Here is a 23,946-nt window from a genome sequence, read left to right on the forward strand (position 1 = left end):
ATACATTTCTGCCTGCATAGCATCTCGAGGAAAAATAGTTTAAATTGATAGGTACACATGCAAAAGGAAAACATTTTAGAAGAGATGCATAAGATGATGACAAACAGTTAACATTGCTGATTTTTTTTGTAAAGAAGGTAAGAAATTAAAAAAACCCCTGGGATTTACTTTTGTTCTTATGAGAACTAATGCAATGACCTTGCAATTAACGTTTGGGCTTCAGACAATCACTAATATCATCTTATACCTTTGCTTATATGTGCCATTCTTGTCCACATAATCAAACTTACTGACGTTAATGCCATTTCTCACACATGTAAAATTTACTCAAGGAATAAGAGATACCAACAAAAGCATGTTTTTCCGCTAGGCTGCTGCTTTAGGGATCTCTTAAACTCTTCTGTGTTACACCTAAAGGAAAAGACAAAAGAGCTGTGTGATCTCAAATATTCTAGCTTCGCATCCTTCACTGTGATCACAACTTCCTGCCTCCTGATTACTTACAGACACTGTTGTAAAATGAGAAAAGGACACAATAAGTTGAAGTCTCTTTTCCCCTTTCCTGTACCCCTTACCCATTTCCCAAACAAGGCAATGAGAATGGGAAATTATTAACATTTTTCACTAGCTGTGCTACTTATTAATAAAAGTCCAAGTGAAGGAACACTAGGAAGTAGCACTCAGAAGGGAAGAGCGCACCACACCACCTGGTACACAGTTGCTGACGTGTACACCATGATCATATATTACTATATTATCATATTGCAATTCCAGATTAAATTAGATGGAATGGTGTTGACATATCTCAGGAGAAAATTAGCTGTAGCTTACCTAATAAAGTCTTTATTATCCGTGAAGCATGCCTGACACTTATTTTTACTACCTGTGATACTTTCTAGGAGGCTAGCCAAACACACAAATGCTTTATTCTATCACAGTTGCACGTGTGTTCTTTGATATTAGAGCTATTGCATCAAAAGCACATATCTGCATTATGCAGTGACAGAACTTCAGCACGATTATGACATTACTAATACACACTGAGTTCCCAGTAATGACTTGATATGTCATGCTTATGCATGTATGAAGATGACTTGCACGCTAGCCAAACCAGAAAAGACCCTTCCATACATACATTCAGCTAAGAGGCAAATCTATCCCCAGACCTACATGGTTCAGGTCTGTGTATCAAACAGCAGTGGTCCTAACAATTCGTTTGGTCCCAGAACTATGTTAGACATATTGCAGAGGGATCACAGCTGAATATTCCTAATCTCAGTCCTAGAAATGGTGAGATCAAAGATCTCTGCCAGATCGTCTCTCCCCACAGATGCATACAGCCTCAATTTTTCCAGAGATCCAAATTATCTGGGTAGTCAAGGCTGTCTGAGTCAGCACAGGATATATGAAATTTTAGCACACTTGCTGGATAAAACACATTGGTCATGCTAGATGTCATAGAATTTTGTCACACGCAGTTATCAGATATGGGGAAAAAATCGTGAATAACTTTTATGAAAGACTGAAGACTACTGCAGTGTGTCCATCATTCAGGTCAGTGTTTATGGCTGTAGTGTGAGACTGGTGAATAATGGGTTTAATTTCATGCTTTGCCAGAAGCTTCCTAAGGCACATGAGAGAAGTGTCAGAGCCTCTGTTTAATTCTTAAAATAAGGGTAATGATCTTTCCTCACTTCAGAGGTGTTCTTGGATGAAGACTGGCGCAGGTTGCTGAAGCGTGCAACAGGTTCACACTAGTTTGTTCCCATATATGTGTATACTTACACATACACACACATATGTATGTACATATATTCTCAGCAATGGATCAAGAGCAAGGACCTCGCACAGTGAGTTTAGGTAAGCGCATCTGAATTAGGAGATTATTTTGTAAATATAAACAGCTTTACAATATATTTCTTAAATCCATCCAGACAACATAGTGCAATATTCTTCCTTTAGTTACTTTACTACTTTGGCATAGAACATATTCATTGTGAGAATATTTAAGTGAGTTTGTTTGGGGGTTTGATTTTGTGTATTTAATGCAAGCTGCTTTGAACAACTTTACTACTTTCCTTAATTAAAATAAAATAAAGCAGAGAAGGAGCACATTAATGTTCCTGCCAGAGTTGCATTTAGCCCTAAGCACTTTGAGCAAGGTGCAGCGATGCACAATATGTTGCATAGTAGTTCTGCCTGAGCAAAGCTCCTGATATTAATGAATAACCATGCATCTAAGAAAAAGTCGGCCTTAGAAGCAGACAGATTGACACAGTGTGGTGCAACCTTTTTGTCCAGAATCTGGAGATGCCTGCTCATGAAACTTTGGCAAGAGTAGGTCTGCACCATGTGCGTCTCCTTGTAAGTTTAATTGTCTGTATAGAAGCTATTAGTCTACCTTCAGGAGTTACTTTTCTTAACATTTTCCTCCTTCTCTTGCAGCATTCTGGCTGAGTGAATATGATTAAGTCAAATAAATGAAAGGCAATCTATGGTAATTTGGGGCTTTTGTCCAAGCCTGAAGCCAAAGCTGATGAATAAGATTAATAAATAAATAAATAAATAGATGTTTGGCTGTAAACCAGCACTGCTATTCCGCAGGCTGAATTGCTCAAGGCAGAGGTTTCTGTATCATGGACCACAGCTCTCCAAAGCTCACATATCGATCTCCTGCCATCATTGCACGATAGAGCAGACATACTTCTCTTGTATTTCTCATTATTATCTCTTCACTGTTGTAAATAATGGATCTATGCTTGATGAAAAGGGATATGAAAAACTCCATCTAATCAAAAGTTGCACTAAGAAAATGGTCAATCCCACTGAAACTGCACAACAGATCTGCAGCAAAATCAGAGATTTTTTAGAAGAATTTGTATGCTGATTACCTACTCCGTAACAATAATCAAAAGAATGCTATATAGATAAATCAAGACACCTACAAAGAAAAAGCATTAACTGAAAATAGGCACAATACATCTTGCATTTCAGTGCATAGAACAACGAATCACTACAATGAATGGTGGCGGCTTCTTCAGAAGGCATAACTATCTGCCTGCTAAAAAGGATGATCACACTGTACTATGTCCTGGGTGAGTCTGTTCAGATAGTTTAATTGCATTACAAACTGTACAGATTATACATATCGCTTGTATGTGTTATTTACATTGCTGTCATCAGCATAGTCCCAAGATATCACAATCACACTTTTTCTTGGTGTCTAACTTTCTTTTGGAATCATACAGTTTTCTTGGATATTTGCTTTGGGCTTGGTTTCATATAAATCATAGTTTAAACAGGCACAATGTTCATTCTTATGTATCTGTAGGCTACACGAGGCTACATTTAGGCTTCTGGGGACTTACGCAGGTGTCACTGCCAGCAGAAATCTTAAAAACATACAAGTGCGTAGTTCTGCCATTGCAGTGAGACCTCTTTGATGATGTGAACCATTTTGTTCTCTCTCCTTCCCTGCAGTACGGGAAGGAACTCAGCATTGCTATCAAGTTAAGTCACAGTGATCTGGAAGATAATCTACACCAATACACTGTGGAGCAACCCACATTGAAGGACATGGTCAAACCTCCACTTGCAAAGGGGAAGACGTGCTGCCTGGTGCCTCCTTCAAAGGGCAGCTCGTGGAGGACGGGATGCTGTGCAGTGCCCAGAAAGCAACTGCACTAGCTGCCTGTCGGTGAAGCATTTCTCCTCAGTCTGGGAGATGTTCCCTGTGAGCAGCCACGGCTGGTCCCCTCTCTAACACCAAGGGAAGACTTTCCTCCCCTTGCTGTGGGCTGAGATGAGAACACAGAGACATACAGGCTGCTCTCATGACCATTTCCTCTGATTTCTACCATGTTGGATGCTGTACAACCTCTCATGGTCTGGACCATATCTAAGATGGACAGAACAAAAAAAAAAAAGGCTTGAATCACATTGCTTCTGCAAATACATTTTTCCTCATATTGAAATGTTTTGGAAATGGTTGATCCACAATGTCAAACCTAAGGATTTTTTTCTAAAAAACCTACAGGAGATGTTTTTGAAAATCAGTGCAACAAACCCCCTAAAGTCATCAGAATAAAATAGATGAGGATTTAAACAGAAGAAATTCAGGACAACTTTGACGTTTCAGATCAAGGTTTCGTTTTTCATGCTGGTCTGCCCTACACTCCTTCCCTCTCATGAGAAAAAGGCAGGATCCCACTGCAGAAAAAAGCTTGCATTACTGAATTTTCTATTTGGTTTGCCTACACATCATTACCTACACATCACCCGTGTTACCTAAGGCTCTTTAAATTGCTGCTCCATACCGTGATAATCAGATGTATTAAGAACTTTTGATTTTAAACATTTTTAAACCAAAAAAAGCACTGTTCCAGGTGCAGGTTCGCAGGTGCTGCCGCAGGGGCTGCAGGGGCCGCTGTGAGGAGAGGCTGGGACTGCCCCGTGCTGGACACAGACAGTTCCAGTCAAATCCAACCCAACCCCACAGCCCAGGTGGGGGTGCCTCAGGAGAAATGTGTTTAATAAAGGGCAAAAAATGCTGCACAAAAATGAGGAGTGAGGAAGAAAAAGTGAGAGAAAGAGTCCTGTGATCACCAAGGTGAGAGAAGAAGGAAGGGGAGGTGGTGCTTCGGGCACCGGGACGGGGGTTCCCCTGCAGCCTCTGGAGAGTTCCATGGTGGAGAAAATATCCACACTGCAGTCTGTGAAGACCCTATGCAGAAGCAAGTGCATCCTGAAGGACTGCAGTCTGTGGAAAGGCATGCACAGGCAAGGAAAATGTGTGAGGAGCAAGGAGCAGCAGCGAGGAGCTATTATGGACCAACCCCAACCCCTGTTCCTCATCTGCCTGCGCCACATGGGGTGTGGGAGGCAGAGGACTCGGGTATGAAGGAGTGAAGTCGAGCCTGGAAAGAATCATAGAACAGAATCATAGAATCATAGAATTGACTAGGTTGGAAAAGACCTTTAAAATCATGTCCAACCTTTAACTCAGGACTGCCAAGTCCACCACTAAACCATGTCACTGAGGGCCTCATCTACGTGTTTTTTGAACACTTCCAGGGACAGTGTTTCTACCACATCCCTGAGCAGCCTGTTCCAATGCCTGACCACCCTTTCAGTAAAGAAATTTTTCCTAAAAGAAGGAGTCATAAATACAAAAATCCATCACAATTATAGAGGTTTGCAATTATAGCTAAGAATTACAGAAGAGATGAAAGTTTATCTGTCTTTTATAACAGCAATATTTCAAAAGCTTGTTAAAGAGCTTGGTGGAAAATACAGTGCTCCTTGTTATCTCTGCAGACTGAAAACAGTGAAAGCCTTCCCTGCTCCAGGTTATCTAGCAAGATTCTGATAGCAGCATAGGGAAACTGATTCCAACATTCTGCCTAGACAACTGATTTTGGTATTAGAAGAGGCACATTTAGTCCCTGTAGTAGATCAGTGACAAGTGAAAGCAGAACACCATGAGCAAAGTAGGTGGGAAATGGGCCATTTTGTGTGAATAAGTAATCTAGTTTAAGCTAACACACAGGCAAATCCAATCAATTCTCTAGACTAAACTTCAGTTACAGTGATGTAAACTTGCAATAATTTAAACTAATGCCTTTGCGATTCAAAAGGTAATCTGCTTCATATAAGTGCTAAATCACTAACCCATCCACCAAACCAGATCTCAGGTTTTACAAGAAGACGATACATAAACATGTTCTTATTAATCTACACGAATCAATGTTGTCTTGCTGAAAATTAGGATCTTTCAGCTCTCAATTCAAGTTTATGCTTACTTGTTGGACAAAGAGGTTACTTCTTTCCCTCCCTCCCTATATGCTACTCATATCTTATTACCACAATACATCTGTCCAATATCTAGTATACTAAGCTCTTTTTTTTATTTAATGTTGCCATTTCCAGTGCAACACTATTTTTGTTTTATTCTTAATAGAGAGAAAAGAAAGCTATAAAAAGGTCTCCAGAAAATGTTTCCAGCTGATACAAGGTTGTTATAATTCTGATTTGTCTGGCTCCCATCTGATGCATAAAATGTGTGAGGAAAACGAAGTGCATTTTAGAGTATGCATTTTAAAACTTTCCATGAGCGTTCTCATTAGTACTTTGTCTAACTTGGTTTTGAATGTATGAAGAACAAATAATTCTCCTAGTTTAAGCCCATGAATGTGATTTTTAAGAGATGTTTTTCACAAGACAGTAAAGGCCAAGGCTGTAGCTTTAAGTGGCAATGTGTTGAGCAGAAAAAGCCACGTTTATGTCTTCTAGGTGGATATCAGGGTACTCTCTCATCCTATTTTGCCTACAAGAAAATGCCCCAGTGATTTGGCTGAGGGGATCTATAACCTTTTGCTAAAAACCAAATGAAAATCACACAAACATGATTTTGAAACCAACCTATAGAACACGCAGTCAGACCTCTGAATCTTTGTAGGTTTAGGGAAGGTTTGGTAGATCCCTGCTTCCCTTTACTTGGGCACATTTTTATTTTATTCTTCTTATATTCTGTACAACTTCTCCATAAGAGTGTCCCTCATTTGAAGAGAACAGCTGCTAGCACGGTAATCACAGTGTCCCCTTCTGCGTCAGAAACAGTAGCTAGGAATCCTATTCTCAATTGTTATTTTTCTGTTCATGACGCATCACAGCTGCATGAATAAGACCACTTAAATTTAAGCACAAAAACATTAATTTAAAACATTTTGTTTGGATGAATCTCTACCATTCAATACCAAATACTGTTTTGATCTGTTCAAACATTTCAATGTCTCTGAAAAAATTTCAAGCACATCGGCTTTGTCTGATTTCTCTTGAAGCAGGGGCGCAGGTGCCATACCCACATGGCCCACAAAGGAGCTATGCAGTCCCCCAGCTTGCAATTCCATGGAAATCTCCTCCTTTCTTAACCAACTGACTACCCCAAATAGGATTCTTAATGGCACACTACCTGGAAATTCAAGTGTGGCCTCCTTTATTTTCAAAAAGTAACCCGTTTGGAGACAGACAGTTAAACTTAATTGTTACAGCCATTTAACATGAATGAAAATTCTAGAAAGCAAAAAAAATGTATTTTGTATTACATATTTTATATTTTTATCTTATTGCATCCTTAAGGGATAGGGGAGAAAATGTTCATATCGTATTCAGAAAACAGGTACTGCTAAAGAAAAAAATTGTAGTGGTTGAATCTCCAGACACCTAACTGCTAATGAAATTTGGAACTGAAATCAGTAAAATAGAAATTGTGCCATTAAATTAACACTATAGCAATATAGAAATACAATTTTAAATATCTGAGTTGATTTTGAGGTCTCTGTGCTACTTGTGGGTATGATCTCACCTCTTTAATCCTCATGTCCAATGCAGTGGGGCACACATGGCACCTTTCAGGCTAGCTGTTTTTCTCAGTGCTTCAAAAATAAAATACAAGCAAGTGTAGAATGTGTTAAAGTGTTGCACTTCCGAGTACTTCCTTGCAATAGTCTTAAACCTGATCTCAGCAGTGGCAGTATTTTCCACACATTTTCAATTTCAAAACCTTAATTTTTGGAAACTAACGTAAATCTGCATTCTTTATTGGGTCTTTAAGTCTTCTCTTGCTTGACTACTGCTATAATTTTAGGTTTAAGATCTAAAGAAACGGAAAATATGGTTGAAGAAGAGATTTGAAATTGAGGGCATTAGTGGCCAGGTTCCCCAGGTGCCTTCGCTGATTTTTGCATGCATCATCTCTTTCATTGGACTTCTTCAGAGTCCCAGCAAACTGGCAGAAGAGAATCAGTGGAAATGTCTGCCCTTCTGCGAGGATAATTTCCCCTTCCTCAGCATAGACAGAAACATTTACGGACACCATCAGATGTAATTTCTAACAATTTGTTTTGGTATCGCTTCCCAAGTACATCAAGTGGGCAACTTCTACACTTTTATCTCAGATAAGACAGCCTTCTGTTACCTGGGGAAGTATTATCATCCAAGAATGACAATCCAAGAAACTGCATGACCTGTTAACAACCAAAAAGGTTTTCAGCACAATCTAAACTCCTGACAAACTCATCCTGCTTTTTAATTTCTTTTTAATCAGGAACAATGTATATCTCCTAGAATTTTTTACCAAATACCCAAGTAATTTCATAGAATCATGGAATTGTTTGAGTTAGGAGGGACCTTAAAGATCATCCAGTTCCAAACCCCACTGACATCGGCAGGGACACCTTCCACTAGAGCAAGTTGCTCAAAGCCCCGTCCAACCAGGCCTTGAACATTGTCAGGGATGGGGCAGCCACAGCTTCTCTGGGCAACATGTTGCAGTGCCTCACCACCCTCACTGTGACGAACTTCTTCATAATATCTAAACATCATTCTATTATCTGCTGTTAATGGCATGAGCATATGAGTGTGATAAAAATACTTGAATCAGAGAAATCAATCTGATAAAAAGCCAGAATGACTGTTCTGTTACTTTTCTGAAAAATCACATATTGGTCCCACAGGGGCCTGGCTTGCAAAGATCAGAATAAATAGCATCATTGCATGAAACAGTGAAGTCTGAAGTATTTATGAACTGGTTAAATTAAAGCCCTGTATGAGCATTTGGGGAAGTAATTTAATTATTCATATATTAATTGCAATTGGAAATTCTAAATTTACTTATCAACAGTCTTACTTCAGAGTCCCATCACTATATGATGATTATTAGTCCAAAATCCACATTTTACTGATTTGGTTATTTAAAATGTAAATGTTCAATGAAAGGGCTTATCTGAGAATTGTGTTCCCACATTTAAAAGAGTTATGACCAGAACTCGAGTCCATTATTAGAGCTCAGCTGTCAGGCTTGGCCACTGATTGCTCTGTGTGCACAGCCACGTGAGGCAATGAGCTGAGTGAGGGAAGGCACCAGGCAGTTGTTAGCATCCTCCCTGGCTTTTGTGGCCCATGCTATCTGGCAGTATCTCAGAGAAGGCACACACTGCTCTTTCTGACTCTCTAACTAAAAGTAAGAGATTGTGCGTGTGTGTGCATACAAACGCCTGCCTCTGCTCAAACAGCATTCCTGTATGAGATCAGGTACAGGAGATATGAGATCCTAGGAGGACAAGAGAAATCAGAAGTGAATTTCAAGATTACATTATAATAAATATAAACATGTTCATGCTTACTGAATCACAGATGTAGCCATAAACCCTTGTGCTCAGATCAGACACCAAGGGGCTTAATACAAAGCAGTTATTGTCTACACAGCTCTGTCCTATCTGGGAATCAGGATAATGACAAGAAGCAGGCGCTCAACACATAAGTGCATGAGGGATCCATCAAACTAGTACTACACCTAGCTTCAAGGGTCACCAAACACAAAACGCTGAGATGACATGCAAAATCCTGGGAAAGGGAGTTTCCCATGTTAGAAAGCATTTCCCTTTTCCCACAGGGCCTTATCCCATAGCCCACTAAAACCAAGGGGAAGATCAGTCATTTTCATCTAGTGCACCGCTGTCACTACTGCTGCTTTCTTTACAAGTCAACATTACCTTATAAGACACAATCCTAATACTGATGTGAATTTAGTAAGAACCACGAAGCTCCATGAAGGTCTAAACTGCACCAAAATCTATAGAATTTTAGAGCATGGCCATGGAACTGCCTTCCTGTGGAGGAAACCTGACGAACACCCAGAAGACTGCACAATGCTACTATATCCTATTGCTGACAAGTGTCCTCTGCCATAAACTTTCCTTACCACACATTACATTAAAAAAAAAGAAAAAAAATTATGCCTAAGTGGGTTTGCTGGTATTGTTAGCTCACCATCCCAAATTTGGATTTTACCTATTCCATCACCCTACTGAAGCCATTTTGACAGCTGCACCGTAAACGCTAGGGACAGGGGTTCACCTTTGCTTCCTGCTATAAAAACAAGGTCTTACTCAGGCAGTGCTCAGTTCCATGAAGTCCTCCTTCTTCATTTGCTTTATAGGAGTTGCTAGAATGGAAATGATACTGATAACCAAGCCACCCTGTTCCACAGTAAGATGAGAGACACTGTATCAAAGTTGGTTGCAAAATCTTGCAGATCCTTCTCCTCTCACAAGAGGTTATTAATTTGTTATATGAATTCAATCTATTTTAGGAATCCAACATTTAGATCAGGTAACTTATCAAGCTTATTAATATTTCTTTGGCTCTAGATATGATTTAAGAGGCTCTTACTGGAAGTTAGTTTTACTCCTAGTTCCAGATCTTCTCCTCTATCAGCCTCAAAAGCCTAAAGCTGTGCTCTTCAACAAGTCACCTGGTGTGCTTTAAAATGGAACTGTGAAATGGTACATTTAAAGAAAATGGAACCATGCATGCACACAAGAAAGGAAAACAATTTGAAAAATAAAAAAAGCACTGTTTAGCTTGTCTCTGTGTGTTTTGAAAAAGCCAGTCTCGTCAAAGCTGTGGTTTGGAGCGTGGCCACAGAAAACAGCCAAGTCAGCACAACTGGGCATACTTCGGACAGGGAGTGGGAAGGAACAAGTGTCTGTGGGCAGGATGTAAACCACTTCAGATGGAGCTGCTAAAGGAATAATGAGATGGTGACACAACTTCAGCCAAAATATGGGGGAGATAAATACTTAGATGGCAGTTCAGAGCAATATCGCAAATTAATTGTCTAATTGCAAGGTATAATTTAAGCTTTTACTAAGTCTATAAAAATGTATACAGACTGCATATTTATGAGTAAAATACGATGACTCCATATAATCAATAAAATCGAGACTGCCTATGAGATTCAGCTATTTAGACTGACAATCTTTATGACATTACAGTATTATTTCTCTTGGTTTAAGATGCTGCCTCCTTTCAGCTGCTACTGTGCCTGCACAAACGGGAAGAAACCACATGATTGCACTGAGGAAACAGTGAGGTGGAATAGATACAAAATGTTGTCAAACACACCACATGAACAGAAAAAATATGCCTTTAATTTCTTTTAGTTCTTGCTTATTACTTCTATCAGCAGTTGTGCAGGGGGAAGGAAAATAAATTAGATGCAAGAAGGATTGCTCAGATGACAGTACCCCACTTAAAGAGCCATTGATCAAATTTATAAGACTAAAACAACATGAAGAAAACTAGGATTAAAAAAAACACCTCTGGAGAAATGTATAGAATAGCCCCCAAATTCTGTGTGCTCTCCTAGCCATGCAGCTGATGTGAATGGTGAGGTATGTGAGGCTTAGGGGTGCTTAACCCAGGCCTCATCTCTAAAAGGAGAGACACAGCACAAAGAAGAGTTTTCTAAGAACAAGAACCTCCTAGAAAAGGCCTGATTCCCTCAAAATCAAGAACATTGAACGAGGCCGACTCTTCAAAGCAATATCACGCTCACTGCCCCTCCAACCCTGCCACAAAATTTCTATAAGAGATGAACTATCTACATTTGGATTTCCTTGTCATCACATAGAGGAGAAGCCACAGTGAGGGAGTTACCGTGGCTGTGTGCTGACTTAACATCTGATCACCAATACCTGTATTCCTGTTTGATCCTCTGCATTCAAAGCACAGGGCTCCACCAGGGTCCTGGCAGCAGGGGTGTAATGCTATGCAGAGGCATGCTGCTCCCAGCTGGGCAGCCTGAGGAGCGCTGGCTGCCCTAAGCCACACGCTCACCAGCTATGCCATCGTGTGCACTGCGTTACAGGAGTATTTATCTTGATGTGCCTGGCCTACCCTTGCCCCTCCTCTCTCTGTGGGTAAAGCACATGAGGTCTGGAAGAGCTCTTCCTCTTCGTGAACTGCTGTGAAGATTTCTGCCCGCAGAAAACAGTACCTGGACACGACAAGTGAAAAAGCAGCCTCTTATTTTCTGGCCTGTATTATTAAATGGTGGGTTGCCCTTAACATGATCCCAGTTAAGCCAGTAAGTGTTTTGCCATCAGCTTCAGCAGAAGCGTGTTCAAGCCCTAGATACCAAGGATTTGATGACGGCAAGTCACCTAGAAAATGAACTGAAATTTATAAAGGATGTTGTTGCTCTCATGTCAAAAGACAGAGTGGTAAGAACTGGGAGGACAGACAATATATGACTATTTTCACAACACATTACTATACAGATTAGCTAAAACTTGAACCTGATAACTAAGAATGCCTTTCTCAGAAATTGCATGGAAATGCATGATCCTTAAGTGGTTTTCTGCTTTGGATCTTTCTCACTTTCTTTTGATGGGCAATGGTCACCTTTAAATCTGTGACTTTTGATACTGCAAGTAATGATTGCTACCACAAACACTGCAGGAACATGTATTAATTGCACACAGTTTCTTTTAAGATGTTGATGGTGACTATGATGAAGTTTCACTTTCCTTCAGTAAAAGAAATCTATGAACTACTATGTGGTTTTCTCTATATATCACTAAATGCTCTACTGTGCGGGTTGTCTGACAGTAACAGACTTGTTACCCTATTTGTACCTTGGTAATGTACTGCTAAGAGGAATTAATAGCTTCTAAGCTGAACTACTTTGCTGCATTCTGTATGCTTTGCTGGCGTTCACACTGTCCTGTGTAATTTTCAGGCTTTAATATATTTCTTCAAGCGCATCTCTCAAAGACAATTCAATTATATGACAGATATAATTTGTATTGGACCAAACCATGCAAATCTTTCATTGTCACAGGTATGAATATTTTATATTACACAATGCGAAACTAAAAGCAATTCTATTGCATTTATCCATGGGGTCTCCAGTCAAGGATGTGTGGTTTTGTACATACTCCAGCCCTTTGCACTGACCTTGGGCAGAATTTTTGAAGTATATATAAAAAGAAAATAAGTATTGCCTATGGTATTCAAAGAAAATGAAGCTAGCACTCACAGACGCTGTGCTATACTAAGCTCTTACCAGTGAACAGAACTTCATTTTAAAACAACTCAAAAAGCCAGCTCATTTTCTTTACTGCTCTAGAACAATTTATTAGGATTGTATTTTTGGTAGCAACTACGAAACATAAAAATGTGGATCCGGCGTTCTTTCCTTTGTGTGCACACTTAACTCCCTTTATGTTCACATCAGAGACATCTTTTTTGCTCTCATTTATACTACACTTGTGAAACTTGAATGTACAGAAGTCCAGTTCTTTGTGATTTTCCCTGTTGTATTCCAGCTGAAATTCAAGCCCTTCTCCTTGAAACCAGAACTGAATTATTAACTACATAACTTATTGCAATGACAAAGCTAAGAACATAAAATTTAGTATCTAAGAACAAAAATTCCAAGCATATAGATCAAAAAGTTATCAGAAAAATATGGCTGAGATTTCTAACATATTGGCAGTAACATAATCCAACAAATAAGGAAAATTTATGGATCATAACTGATATGACTTAATCTATGTTATAGAGTTGTATGACTCCTGTATCATTTAAAAACTTATGAGATAAAGCAAAAGTGAAACTCTGTATTGTTTATGCTATGGTCATTCCTTCTTCTCTATATTTGTTAAATTCATGTAAGAACTATATACACTGTTTCCTGCATAATGTATGGAATACTTTTAGTTATATGCCCTTTGGCATGTTTATTACTCCAGTTATTCCTATTAATTTAAATTATTTTATTATTTCTGAGAAGCTGCCACCAAATCTGCTTTCCTTCTGTGGGAAATTATGAGAGATTTAAATCTGGTAGAAAATTATTAGTGCAACTTTTTTTAAAATAAAATTTCAAATCAGTAGGTGGGCTACAAAAAGCAGTGACTACACAATCATTTCTTCATATTTATTCTCTAAAGGATGAACCCTGCAAACTGCTCAATATTTGAAATTTGATCAGCTAATCTTCATAACAGTTCTGTGCCTGAATTACAGAGCATGTAATTTGGCCTCTACATTCAGTATATGGCACTTTCCTTCAGCTTTCGCTTAACATGCATAAATGAAATCTGTGAAAATACCTTAATTTTTCCAGATACTTTAAGAGGCATTTACAGTGAAATAACTTCCATAAAACATATTAAGCAGATCAAATTACGCAGTTATTAGAACCAAATAGCTTTTATTCTGTGGGGTTTTCGCAAAAGGCAAAAGTGCTGCTGTTTAATATGTCCATGTGCTTAAGCACCTTCGCCTGTGTTCTAGCATTTTAAAATATCATGTTTCATTCAAAAAAGGATGCCAGTAGTCACCAACTTTGCTAGACACAGAGATTTTAAACAACTAGTAAATACAGATTAACTGTTTTCACATTTCAGAAGATAGATTTTAAAATGTACTGCACTGGGCACTACATGATCATGTTGATCACTTGTTGCTAAATAAAAAGGACGTAGGCTGTCTCAAACGACACGGAAACATGACAGATATGGATCCATGAACTAATTATGAGCAAACACAAGAGATGATATTAATGCATGCCTGTAAAATAATCACACTGGTACTACAGAAATCAAACCTTCAAACTTCTCCACAGAAGTGAAAAAGCAGCAGTAATTACAACTTGAATTTATGATGGCCAGGCTGTACCTTTGTTCTGATTTCATGCAGACTGCACTTTTCTTCCTTTTTGGCTTTGTTCCTGCATAAACTTTTAAAGAGTGAGCTATTTTACCTGAACATCAGAAACTTTTACTGGCAAATACAAATTTACCCATTTAATTGATAAGCATATCCAAAACTAGAAGGACTGGCACTCAAGGGGGAAAAATCCCCAAACCTCTACTGCTGAGAAGTTTAAGACATGGGAGGAAAAAAAAATGAGTACAGAGAATACTTCCCATACCCAAACATTTCAAGCTATCTGAACACTGTCCACTTGCTGCAAAGTTGCTGATTCTAAAGCCAGGATTGAATGAATCTTACTAAGGAAGACCCAGTAACCTACTGATCCTCCAGACCTCTGCTTAAAGATAGGTTTCTCTAAACAATTCTTATATCATATTGTAACCCTTATTGTACAATTCATGCTAGCTATCTGAAAGAGTGCATACTACGTGTGTGATCACAGCACTATTTTAAAGCTTTGTAAAGAATTATTTCCATTCGACAGCATTTTTGTTAGCAACATTTCTATAATGTAAAGGCTCCTATCACTGAGCAGCAAATATGTGGGATTTTTTGCTCTTATCTCATGTAGTGCACTTGATAAGGAGTACTACTGAATCTTCTGCACGCTGCATTACAAAGAAAACTGTCTTTTTGTAAGGCATTTTCTCTCCACTGCTTTCACATAAAATAAAGGTTCTTGTAACCGGATGTATCTGACTGTGTTAATACTCAAATGAAAACTGAAACCCTTCTACTTTATCCAAAGTATAAATCCCTGAAAAGATTCTTGCCTTTCCAATTGTGTTCGCTGTAATAAAGGTTAATATTGAACTGAACTTGTCGTATTCTAGCATCACCTTAAGTTCCAAATCTGTGTGTGTGATCTATTCTCTTTTTATTGTTGCAATTAAAGACTAGGAAAAGAATGTCAGCAATATTATTAAAAATAACAGAACAAAAGCATTTTACTTAAAGACAGTTCAAACCTATTGCTTTCATGAGGAGGAAAAATAATATGGTGCAAAGTACTGGGGGGAGGGAAGGGAAGAGCATCTGTTGAAAATTAACTACTTCAACATTAATTAACACATAATTTTCTACCTGATGAGATGGTGTTGTAGAAAGTAAAAATTGAAGGCACAAGAGTAAGAAATGAGTCATCTTTGACTTACCGTATCAAAGACTATTGCTGTATTGCAGTCAGCATCCAAACACAGAGCATGAAGCTTCGCACAAATCAGAAAAAATATGCGATCAATGAACAAATCAAATTCATTGTAAAAATAAAGGCCAGAGATCAGAGTATGTATCCAAGGGTCTGGTTAGTTACAGCTTTGACTAGCCTGCTACAGAGCTCTGCAAAACAAGTATACTGCAGCAGTGTGGCAAGCATAGGATTGCAATGCATGTCCCATATATTCAAGCATAATAGAAAACATGGTCTGGAGCTTATTCCATGTGGAAGTGGGGTTTGTTTTATGCAGGCAGAAAAAAGAGAGGTTCTTTTCCCACATAACAGAATTAGAAATGAAGATTTTTCTTGATTATTGTACACAATATTTCCCCAGGATACCAATTACGTAAAGCAGGTGCCTCTGTCTCCTGTTTCCCAGATAAATGCCTGTAATCTCATTTCACAAATGATCCTATTTAGACAGGAGCCACCTATTGTGATGATATCATTTGCTCTAGTATCCATAAATGGGCAACTTCCTACCCAACGTCATGACCACTGACGACATAAATTTTTATAATATTGAGTGGGCAGGGTGGTTGATGGGGTCCCATCAATCTACAGCAGCTTCTGCTGATGTGATATCATGAATCCTGCATAATCATCCAAAAGGCTGAAAATGAAAAGAACTATTAAACCTGTCTGATGAAGCTCATTAAAAAAACGGGAAAAAAAATCCTAGAGAGGTAGTAAAGGCAAATAAACCATAAGTACACAGCAGTGGCACCTTTTCAAATGCCTTCTGCACTCACAAGGGTACTAGTAGATATGGACAAAATCACTCAGTTCAGAAGTGTAGCTGTCAGTTTCTTTTTAACAAATAATAAAGACTGTATATCCTCTTTCCTTGCAAATGCAGAATATACACTGACAGCAAAAAGGACCAGTGTTTCAATGATGCATAAATTAGCCCATTCTTAGAGAATATTTTTAGAATTAGCAACTGCTTGTCACAGTAGCTTGGAAAATGAACTCTGTAACAAAATATCCTTAGACCGTTTGAAATCCAGTCTGCTAGACTGGTTTGCTTCATGCTCTAGCTACTTGGATTTAATTTCTGAGATCAGTGTTTTCTTAAGAGAAACCATTCCATTAAATATACATATTTGGGAAATGTTATGATACTCACAGTTAGCTGAAATTAGATTCCATCTGCCTGCTTTAACATACAGAGATCTGAGGAGAGTTAAAGGTGATTCAGGGTTCACTCGCTTCCCCACCCTTTCCTCAAGGGACTAGGTTGTACCTTGGGGCTAAAGCAAATTGCTTAAGAACTTCGTATTTAATATTTTTCCTAGCAGAAGTTGGTAAGAACTTCAAAAGAAAGTCCCCAGTTTCAAAAATGCCCTGAGGGCATTTTTCCTGTGAGGGCATTTTTTCGACAGGATCCTCATAAATCTTGGTTTACATACTCCTGCTTTGAACAGACTGAGCTACATCTAAACAAATTCTTCATACACAGACAGAAAGGCATAACATTAGGACCCATCCACATTAGAGTTTGAACACTGTGCAATGGAATGACAGTCAAGCTGGGGTTTTGGGGTAGAAAATTTTAAAATTTAAAAGCACAAAACCCAAAATGACTTTATACCCATTTCCACAGATGTAGTTCCATCAGAACAGAGTCCACTTCTCAAAAATCATCCCCTCCATTGTAGATAGCCCATGTTACACCTTGCATTTGCTTTGTAGTATCCTTGGGGCAGGGGCCACCCTTTACCAAATGTCTGTATTACACATAAGGAGGGTCCCAAAAGCAAGCAATGCAAATGTTAATAATAAAAGCAACTCTTTCAAGAGTTGACTTCCACCACAGTGACTCACATTAGGTCTAGATGGGGTGAAAACAAAATCTGAGCACAGCATTCATGGCTCCAAGACACAGCTATGCTGTCAAAGCAGAAAAGTGAACAGGTTTTCTAAAAGCATCCTAAAGAGAACTCCTTCCTCAGAGATTGAAAACAATGGAGAAAACCATTTCAGAGCACTGAATAGCAATTTAGACACTAGCAACTGCTTTCCTTCACCCTCCCTCCATCCTCCTTTGCTCGTCTTCAAGAAAACACTAGCTGATCTCTCTAGATACGCTGTCTAGGCAAAGACATAAATGTAGCTTTGACTCTGGGGATCATAACCCCTTCATTTCAGTACTGGGTGGAAGTAGAAAAGCATACACTCTGTGTGTCCAGATGGCATAAATATTTAACATGTGTTTCCATGACAAAAGATAAAGATAACACAAGAAATAGTTAGAAAGTGGAAGTGTGTGTGAGTGTAACTGGTGGTCCAGAGTTTCTCTCTTGGCTAAAAGATGATGAAATAGGAAAAAAACCAAACCAAACCAAACCAAAAAACAATCAATCAAACAAACAAAACCAAACAGAAAATAGCTAAAAAGAATGTTCATCACTGCTCCATTAAATTCGGCCTGCCTTTGGAAATGCCAAATGTCAGATTTTCTTCGTAATGTACAAAAACTTTTAAGGCTGTTCCAGGACATAGTAGTAAAGTGTGCATTTTCTTAAAACAATAACTTTTTTAGCATCTGAGCCAAAGGATCTCACCACTTTTCCTTAAACTAGTTTTGAGCTTACCAAGCACACAGTGATGAGCTTAGAATGCAGCTTTCCTATGCAGAGGAGGATGTTAGACATGGTCCAGTGGAAGATGCTCTGATGATTCTGATCTTTGCTTAAAGGCCTCTAGGCTTTGTAAGAGATAGTGCTACAGAGAATGGATCATCACTCCCAAATGCTTCCCATTTGTGTAGGGATATACTGTGAGAAGATACCACATACATATTGCTATCTCAGGAATGGCTTGAAGGATTATACTGAAAAGACAAGTCACCCCAGTGAAAGGAAAACTGTTATTCAGTCTGGGGGAGACTGTCATAAGCCACAACACCTAATGCTAGGCAAGCAGTGGACACCTGATCAAACCACAGACAACACAACAGAATATTCTACCCCTCTTAAAGTCTTTTCTTTACAATTGGGATTATAAACCCCACTCAGATAGCCTAACATAACTCTAAATGTCCTTTGGCCACTTCTGAAATTCCTGCTGGCCTTCCTTTCATGGGGCTTATTCTTTCTGGCATACTTGGAAACTAAATCTCTGTAGGCATTAAGGCCAGTCTATAAATCTGCACATTCCTCGGCAGAGAATAAACAGATTGGATCTACTTTAAAATGTCTAGGCTTTCCACAAACTAGAATTAAAATCTAAGTCATAAACCACCAATGGATTATTGAAATTCCATTCTGAAAGGCAGGAGACAGAAGGATGCTACCTTCTAAAACATCTACTGTTACTTCAGTAAGTTGTTTCTTTAACATAGAGATGGAACAAACTGCTTCAATCAAATGTGCTTGTCTGCTGGTTCACGTAGCAAGAAACCCTGTCATCTCAAGTAAGTGTCACTGTAACTTACTTATTACTTACTTATTAATATATTTGTGGGGAAACACAAAACCAAAAAAAAACCAAAAAAAACCCCAAACAAACAAACAAACAAAACCCCAAAAAAAACCTAACAAGAATTGCAGTGCTTTCCTTTAAACTGAAAACAACCAACAATCAGTACAAATAAAATTAATTTTTACACGTCATCCTTTTCCAGAAACAGAGTAAGAAAACAGTTACTGCACACTGTGTGATGCTTCCTTTAATAGTATTACTCACATGACCCCTTGTGTATGTCAATTACAAAGGAGCATGTACACTAAGGCAATGAAAAGCCTTTTAAGAACATGCACCTCCTCTAGTTTCTACAGCAAATAAACTGGAAAATTAAGCAAGAGTCTTGGACAAAGAATTTCTAGTCTGCTGTCCTTTCTAATGTTTGCAGCCAGGATCAAAAATATAAAGGGCTAAAAAGTGTATCCTCCTCCTTTTAGCCAGGTCTACTTATTGTCTAAAATCTCTTGAGAAGCTGACCCTAACTGAGTGGATACATTGAACAGACATTACTACGAGATGCGTCACAGTGCTGTACTTAAGCAAAGATTCTTCCTTAAATCCCTGAGATTTATCACTATTGCTTTTCAACAAGACACAGAAAACTCCAAAGGGGGATTTCAGCCTCATAAGGCCAAATGTAATTTGTCATAATATAATAATAATGATGAATAATAATCTGCAGTTTTTAATTACTTGTCAAAATCCTACCACCCAACAAAAAGCTAGAAATATCTGTTGCCAATATCACACCTCAATAAATTCTTAAGAATAATAATCACAATAAATTATTACTTAATGGCTAAAACAATCAGGAAAAAGCCCCATTCATAAGCTCATTTCTATATCATCAGCTGTAATGCTGATCTCTCAAAGAAAACATGCATGTTCATTTTAATTTCACACTCCATTAGGAATACAGGTGTAAAAAAAATCTACCAAATAAAAAGTGACATGTTCTGATGGGAAAACAAATATTTTTCATTTCCATATCAATATTAAAATAATTGAGAGCAGAAATGTTTAAAATTTTTAAGGGCAGGGGTTGTCTTCGTTTTTCAAAGCGTGGTTAGCCCAGCTGTTGATTGATAAGGGACAACCATGGTTTGCATCTAGTGACCCTCCTAAATAAATCACCATTATTTGAGAGACTGGAAGAAATGGATAGAAAAGTTCTGTCTGATGTCATTCAGCCTTTGAAACCGTGCATTTTATGAAGTCATTTTCTTTTCAGTGGAACTCCCCATTGCTTTGAAAAGAAGATAAGTTGAAATATTTGTGGGCCAGAAGTTTGGGCAAAATACAATTTATTATAAGCAGTAACTAAATACTCTCTTCTACCATAGACCTTGATACCGTATGATGGCTGGCAGAAAGTGCCAAAGGTCAGATGGTTGGGAGGCTTCATCGTCATAGCCTATAAATCTAATTCTTAGAGCATTTCAGATCAGGATTCTCTCTAAATTATAGCTGTTGTGACAAAACATTCCCATTGGCAGACAGGTTATTTATGGAGATAGTTTTCTTCATTGAAGATTAAAGTTATAAAATCATCCTAACATTGACCAGCAAAGCTATGGTAGGGTCATAAACTTGTGACATGAAAAACAGAGGGTTCTTGCAATTTAGCATGTCAGAAATTCTTTATATTCTGGAATCCCCAAGGTGGAGGATGTACCTGTGTGCAGGACAGCTTTGTGAATAACAATCCTTCACTCATTTGGAGGCAACTGCAAAAACTTCTGACTTCTGGCTGGCCTTCAATGCATGGGTTGAAGAATGGCAATAATACCAATGAAGAGAAAGACAGTCCTGAAAGACCATATACCAACGATAACACAAAAAAAGTACAATTAATGCCTTCTTTTAAAGACTATGAGACTGCTTGCAAAAGTTCATGGTTTTCTTCCTACTACCAACATCTCCAGAGGACTTAATTTAGAGGCTCTTTATAGCCTACCTCTTCTTTCTTCCTTTTCAGAGATTCCAGCCTTTTCTTTGCAGTAGCATTTTCGGAATGTACCCAAGAACTTGGTATCTCAAAATTATTATTGGAAAAGGAAAACAAACAGTAAACACTTGCTCTCCCTGGAGAGATGTTCAAGCTTACAGCAGCTAAGAAGTATCTCAAATTTGCACTGTTAAATTTTAACAAACTTTATAACAGGAGAATTATTTTTAACAAACCTACAAATACTTTTCCCAGGTGGCACTGCCTCAGAAACCACTGGTGTGAGAATATCCGTGTAGACCATCTGAGCCTTTTTTGTTTGGGGTAAAAATAGTTACCAGTGGCTTGTGATAAATGACAGGTTTTTATGTTTCTATCTTCTTGTTTTCTGATGTATGCCCCATGACAAACACAATTCTTTCACTTGCAGTCCTGTGTTTCTTGCCTTGACTTCTCCTTCCCCTTCTCCTTTCCAATTTTCTAAGTTCAAATAGATGAACAAGTGATGTGACACAATCTTTTCCTATCTGGTTTTGGATTTTACACATTCCTGGTGTCTTTGAAAGAAGGCCAGTAGACTTCAAAACAAAACTGAAGATGCTGCTCTAAGAAATCATTCTGGAATATATGGAAAAAAAACCAACCAACCAAACAAACAAACAACAGAGGAAGGATTTAAAGATGATCAAAGGATGATCAGGTTCTGGCTAAATCTAACATCAAGAAATCTGTTCTCCCTTGAAAAGCTGAAGAATCCAGTATATCTTCAAGCAGTACAATTGTATCGGCAGTTTGGCAATATGATCAGTAGCAGCATTACAGAGAAAAACCCTGGGACTAGACTATAGGCTTATGACATGCTCATGTCAGCTGTTTGTAAGGGGAAAAAACATTCATTTCCTCTGAATCTAGAACCTCCACCCTCACACTTGACTTCGGTAACCATGAATTACGGTAATGTCTTGGTTTGAGGTTTTAGGACTTAAGTGCATGGCGTAAATGCTTGCATGTTTGCAGAAGCACTGTTAATAACCAAGAATAGTTTTCTCTTATCTGTTGGGGAATTCAAAATCAGACAAAACCACTTTATACATATGTGAGATCTATACTGTGAAAAGCTTGCTACAGTTCATGCTCAGCCGCAGGTACTAAGATTAATAACATATCAGTAAGTACTGAATCTACCACGATCAAGCTTCTGGTTGAGCCTTATCCAGTCATACAGTTTGAGGTGAAAATACCCCAACAAAATTGTTAAGTCTAAATTACTGGAAATAATGGTGAATAAGATTTCCTCTACTTACCTCTTTACTGAGTTTAACTATTTTTACTTCAGTTATAATACAAGCTGGACTCCTGCTTGAAGAAGAAAGGAGGATCTGAGGTTTTACCCCAGGGAATATGAAAACTATGCTCTTGAGATTTGGCTTCATGTAAGAAACCAAGAACAAAGCATCAGGGTAAAAGAAAAGCAGATAAACAGGATTTTAGGCAAGGGGAGAGAGAGACGTGTGTCAGCAGCTGCAGACAGCTTGAAGGCTTTCTCAGGGGCTGGTGAGCCCAAAGGAGCACTGCACTGATGTGAGGCTCCAAGTGGAAGTGCTGTCTCCAAATCACAGCCAGGAGAAGTTCATACCCTACAAGTTGTTGTTAACACTTCCCGTCTATTTGCTAAGAATGATGAGGTCTTGACTGTCCAGTGTGTAAACAAAATTCTGCTTGACATAATTTATGCTTTGTCATACCTCCAGTATGCAAATATGACAACTATGTAAGCCCAATATTAAATGCATGCTGCACTGCAATGCTAGCATACCAGAGTTTGGACCTTTTCAAGTCAAAACATGTTGTGGGGGTTGATGTCACGTTCAGGGCATTGTTCTGGCTGATACACGGTGATCCACGATGAAAAACTTTGTTCTGAAGGTGAAGCAAAGTCAAGTTCTGGAACCTCAAATGTTGCCATTGGACAAAACAGTCGTCTTCTGGCTATAACTCATCATAGGCACTGGCACTAATCCATTTCCAGGCATCACAGCTCATAAACTCAGAACTATTATGGACTCAATAAAGTCAATCAATACATTAGTTAAGTGAGATGGAATGATTTAACTCTTAGGGGAAAAAAAATATAGGGGTCAGTATTTTTTGTTGCCGTTTTTGAGCATCTCGGAATAACAAAACTCGAGAAAACGGAGTTCAGATGGACAAACGTGCCTTGGCGCTTTCACTTGAAATAGAATCAGGAAAACAATATCTTTTTGTTTTGTTTAAATATATTGAAAGGTCTTCAAAGCAAGGACTGTTTCTTACTATCTGTTTTACAAAGCCTCCTTGAAGGGCTTTTTCTGAGACCTTACCTCATAATGAATATGTGCAACAGCTTCACTATATATTGGTTTTGTCCCCTACCAATTTGAAAAGACAAACTCTAAAGTATCAGAGTACCACTGGCAAGTTTTTCAAAGGTGGAACAACCTGTAGTATTTACAATACTTTTCCCCAGTGCCAAATCTGAGCTAGACATAAAAACATGGTACAGTGGTAATGGGAGGAAATGTGGCACAATAGATGCCACAACATGCATTAAAACCACATTTTGATGCAAATCCTCTTCAACCTTACATGTTAAAGTAATAAACAGCTGCATGTATTTACATGCCTCAAAATAATAATATATGTTATTATGACTTATCACAATCTTTACAAGGCCTATGTTATTAGCCTTTTATCTTAGAAACTGATT

General features: G+C 38.4%; 1 protein-coding gene across 10 annotated transcripts in view; it reads right to left on the reverse strand.

The window, feature by feature from the left end:
* The window catches only part of DLGAP2 (DLG associated protein 2), a 463,956-nt gene that overhangs the window by 317,121 nt on the left and 122,889 nt on the right, over positions 1 to 23,946 (reverse strand). For 3 of the 10 annotated variants that reach the window (XM_030490188.1, XM_030490190.1, XM_030490187.1), the window contains exon 1: positions 15,723 to 16,152. The exons of 6 other annotated variants lie outside the window; for them this stretch is intronic. The gene's annotated coding sequence lies outside the window, so the exon portion shown is untranslated. Of the gene's footprint in view, positions 1 to 15,722; positions 16,154 to 23,946 lie in introns of those variants that run through there. One more of the 10 variants, XM_030490184.1, reaches the window with a different exon arrangement.

The sequence above is a fragment of the Strigops habroptila genome, chromosome 6, assembly GCF_004027225.2.
Source record: "Strigops habroptila isolate Jane chromosome 6, bStrHab1.2.pri, whole genome shotgun sequence".
NCBI lineage: Eukaryota > Metazoa > Chordata > Aves > Psittaciformes > Psittacidae > Strigops > Strigops habroptila.